Raw genomic sequence first — 5,101 nt, forward strand, 5'->3', positions numbered from 1 at the left:
GGAAGTGGATTTTTCTGTCATTTACTCATTTCTGTAAACCTTAGGATACTAGTTTACTACTTATAGGACCTTTTTACGTTGTAATCAGAACCTTATGACCTCATAACATTTTGTACACGTTCTTTCCACAGTATGAGCCTCTAAACCCCATGGTTGGGGTGAGGAGCTCTGCTGTGTCTTGATGGATTAATGCAATTACTATGTTTCTTATTCAATCATGCTTGCTTCCATTCTAAGATAACACTTGTTCTTAATCCGGATGAATGTGATGATCCGTGACAATCATCATCATTCTCAACCATGAACACGTGCCTGACAACCACCTCTGTTCTATCTTAGATTGAGTAGTTATCTCTTGGGTTCTTTAATCGGAATCTTCGTGGTATAGGCAGGACCTGATGGCAGCATTCAAGAGAATCCGGAAGGTCTAAACCTTGTCTGTGGTATTCTGAGTAGGATTCAATGATTGAATGACTGTGACGTGCTTCAAACCTGTAACCTACTGAGCGTTAGTGACAGACGCAAAGAGTGATTCTATTCCGGTAGGGGAGGGAACCAAACCGGTGATTGGCAGCACTGTGACAGAGTGTGTGCATTAGCTTTCACTGCGCGGATGGGAGGTAGCTGCTGACAACAGTGAGACCCTACACGAGCTTGCCATGGAAGGAGACATGCGTGTTTGATGAAGAAGATAGTAGGAAAGCAGAGATTCGGAAGATGGAGCATCTCCAAACCTCAACCCATTCTCCATTACTGCAGTACAAGTAACCATTACATGTTCTTTTGCTTCTTACAATCAATCCTGATAATTTCTGATATCCTGACTAAGATTTACAAGATAACCATAGCTTGCTTCAAGCCGACAATCTCCGTGGGATCGACCCTTGCTCACGCAAGGTATTACTTGGACGACCCAGTGCACTTGTTGGTTAGTTGTGCGGGATTGCAAAAGTGTTATTGCAATTTCGTGCACCAAGTTTTTGGCGCCGTTTCCGGGGATTGTTCGAGTTTGGACAACTGACGGTTTATTTTGTTGCTTAGATTAGGACTGTTCTATTTTTGTTGGTTTAGAGTCTTTTAGTTGAAGTCTAGTTTCATATTTTAAGTTTGGTGTCTTTTTGCATGCTTTTGTTTTTTTCTAGTTTTCGAAATTGCATGTTCTTAGTCCCTTTTTGATTCAAAAATTCTAAGTTTGGTGTCCTCTTTGTGTTTTTCCTTTAAAATTTTCGAAAAATTTAGTGTTTGATTTTCTAAAATTTTAAGTTTGGTGTCTTTTGTGTTTTTTCTCTTCCTCTTTTAAAAATCAAATCTCTTTCATAAAAATTTTTCAATCATATCTTCTTAATTGCTGTTTTCAAAATCTTTTTTTACTAATTGATTCAGTTCTCAATTTGCTTTGATCTTATTTTATTTTAAATTTTCGAATTTTATTTTATTTTCCTCTTATTTTATTTTATTATATTTTGATTTTTTCGGTTATTTCAAAAAATAAAAAATAAAAAATAAAAAAATAAAAATAAACAAAATTTATCTCTTTGCAATCATTCTCATTTCCCTTTTGTCCATTATGAACTTAAGTGGAATTAATCAGTCCAAGAGGACTCTGGGGTCTTATGCTAACCCCATTACAGCTGCATATGGGAGTAGCATCTGTATACCTCCCATCAAAGCAAGCAGCTTTGAGCTAAATCCTCAACTCATTATCATAGTGCAGCAAAATTGCCAGTATTCCGGTCTTCCACAGGAAGAACCTACTGAGTTTCTGGCACAGTTTTTACAAATTGCTGACACAGTACATGATAAAGAGGTAGATCAGGATGTCTATAGACTATTACTGTTTCCATTTGCTGTAAAAGATCAAGCTAAAAGGTGGTTAAATAACCAACCTACAGCAAGCATAAAGACATGGAAACAGTTATCAGACAAATTCCTGATCATTTTACCCTCCAAAAAGGATGACACAGCTAAGGCTGGACATCCAAGGCTTTAAACAAGAGGATAATGAATCCCTTTATAATGCCTGGGAGAGGTATAGAGGTTGCTAAGAAAATGTCCCTCTGAAATGTTTTCAGAGTGGGTACAGTTAGACATCTTCTACTATGGGCTCACAGAAAAAGCTCAGATGTCTTTAGACCACTCAGCTGGTGGATCTATACACATGAGGAAGACAATTGAAGAAGCTCAAGAGCTTATAGACTGTTGCTAGAAACCAATACTTATATTCTAGCAAGGAATTCGTTCCACAGAAGAGGTCATGGCAGTAGTCACTGATCTGATCCTCAAGAACAGATGAATGAGCTTAATCAACAATTGCTCCTGATGACAGAACAGTTAGCAGAATTTAAAGAAATGCTCCATGATACTAAGGTTGCTAACAAGAGCATAGAACTGCAGTTGAATCAAGCAAAACACAATATCTAAACAAATAACAGAAGAATGTCAAGCAGTTCAACTGAGGAGTGGGAAACACTGAATGCCACTGCTCAAAGAGCAAGAAGTCAATTAAGGAACAGTGACAGAGGATGACCAAGCCACTGTTCAAATCCCTCTGAGGACAGTAAGAGCCCAGAGAGAATATTATTGGCGTTCAAACGCCAGAAAGGGAAGGAAAGTTGGCGTTAAACGCCCATTCCTTGCCAATACTGGCGTTCAAACGCCAGAACAGGGAGGAAAGCTGGCGTTAAACGCCCATTCCCTGCCCAGTTCTGGCGTTCAAACGCCAGAAAAGGGGGAGAAGTTGGCGTTTAACGCCCAAACTTCATCCACCCCTGGCGTTCAAACGCCCCAGGAGAATCAGACACCTGAGAGTGCTGACAGTAATCCCTCTAACAAGGCTTCTTCAACCACTTCTGTAAGGAAATAAACCTGCAGCATCTAAGGTTGAAGAATATCAAGCCAAGATGCCTTATCTCAGAAACTCCGCAAAGCGGAACAGGATAACAATTTGCCCGCTTTGCAGACTATTTAAGGACTCTTGAAATAAAGATTCCTTTTGCAGAGGCACTTGAGCAAATACCTTCTTATGCTAAGTTCATGAAAGAGATCTTAAGTCATAAGAAGGATTGGAGAGAAACTGAAAAATGTTTCTCACTGAAGAATGCAGTGCAGTCATTCTAAAAGCTTACAGAAAAGCTTCAAGATCCTGGAAGCTTTCTGATACCATGCACATTGGAAGCACTTACACAAGGTAGCCTTATGTGATCTTGGAGCAAGTATTAATTAATACCTGCCCACTATCAGAAAGCTTGGGTTGATTGGAGAGGTCAACCAACCAGGATATACCTCCAACTTGCTGATGGCTCCATTAAACACCCATCAGGCATAATAGAGGACATGATTGTCAAGGTTGGGCCATTTGCCTTTCCAACGACTGTGGTGCTGGAAATGGAGGAGCACAAAAGTGCAACTCTCATTCTAGGAAGACCTTTCTAGCAACTGGACAAACTCTCATGATGTACAAAAAGGGGAAGTAACCTTGAGAGTCAATGAGGATGAGTTCAAGTTGAATGCTTAAAAGCAATGCAGCATCCAGACCACCAGAGGACTGCATGGACGCTGACATTATTGACTCTCTGGTAGAAGAGATCAATATGGCTGAAAGCCTAGAATCAGAGCTTGAGGACATCTTCAAAGATGCTCCAACTGATCAGGAAGAGCCAGAGGAGGCAAAGGAATTTTCGAAAATTCCTCAGGAGGAGGATAAGCCTCCTAAGCCTGAACTCAAACCATTACCACCATCCCTGAAATAGCATTTCTGGGAGAGGGGTGACACTTTTCCAGTGATTATAAGCTCTGCCTTAAATTCACAGGAAGAGGAAGCACTGATTAAAGTGCTAAGGACACACAAGACAGCTCTTGGGTGGTCCATAAGTGATCTCAAGGGCATTAGTCCAGCCAGATGCATGCACAAGATCCTATTGGAGGATAATGCCAAACCAGTGGTTCAACCACAGAGGAGGCTAAATCTTGCCATGAAGGAGGGTGCAGAAAGAGGTCACTAAATTACTGGAGGCTGGGATTATTTATCCTATTTCTGATAGCCCCTGGGGTGAGCCCTGTCCAAGTTGTTCCCAAAGGGAGGCATGACAGTGGTTCATAATGAAAAAAATGAACTGGTTCCTACAAGAACAGTCACAGGGTGGCGCTGTGTATTGACTACAGAAGACTCAATACAGCCACCAGAAAGGATCATTTCCTTTACATTCAAGACCAATGCTAGAAAGACTAGCTGGCCATGACTATTACTGCTTTTTGGATGGCTACTCAGGCTACAACCAAATTGCAGTAGATCCTCAAGACCAAGAGAAAACAGCATTCACATGCCCTTCTGGCGTGTTTGCCTATAGGAGAATGCCTTTTGGTCTGTGCAATGCACCTGCAACCTTTCAGAGGTGCATGCTCTCTATCTTCTCAGATATGGTAGAGAAATTTCTGGAAGTCTTCATGGATGACTTTTCAGTATATGGAGACTCATTTAGCTCCTGTCTTAACCACCTATCACTTGTCCTGAAGATGCCAAGAGACTAACCTGGGGTTTTAACTGGGAGAAATGTCACTTTATGGTGACTGAAGGAATTGTCCTTGGGCACAAAATTCAAGCAGGGGAATAGAGGTATAAGGCAAAGGTGGAGGTAATTGAAAAATTACCACCACCTGCCAATGTTAAGCAGAAAGCTTTCTGGGGCATGCAGGATTCTACAGAAGGTTTATTAAGGACTTTTCGAAAATTGCTAAACCTATGAGTAACCTGTTAGCTGCTGACACACACATTTGTGTTTGACACACAGTGTTTGCAGGCATTTGAGACCCTGAAAGCTAAACTGGTCACAGCACCAGTCATCTCTGCACCAGATTGGGCATTACCATTTGAATTAATGTGTGATGCCAGTGATCCATTGGTGCAGTGTTGGGACAGAGGCATAACAACTTCTGCATGTCATTATTATGCTAGCCGTGTTCTAAATGATGCACAGAAGATACACAACCACAGAAAAGAGTTACTTGCAGTGGTCTATGCCATTGACAAGTTTAGATCCTACTTAGTGGGATCAAAGGTGATTGTGTACATGACCATGCTGCTCTTAAATACTTACTCACAAAG

This window comes from Arachis stenosperma, chromosome 10 (genome assembly GCF_014773155.1).
Source record: "Arachis stenosperma cultivar V10309 chromosome 10, arast.V10309.gnm1.PFL2, whole genome shotgun sequence".
In the NCBI taxonomy this organism is placed as follows: domain Eukaryota; kingdom Viridiplantae; phylum Streptophyta; class Magnoliopsida; order Fabales; family Fabaceae; genus Arachis; species Arachis stenosperma.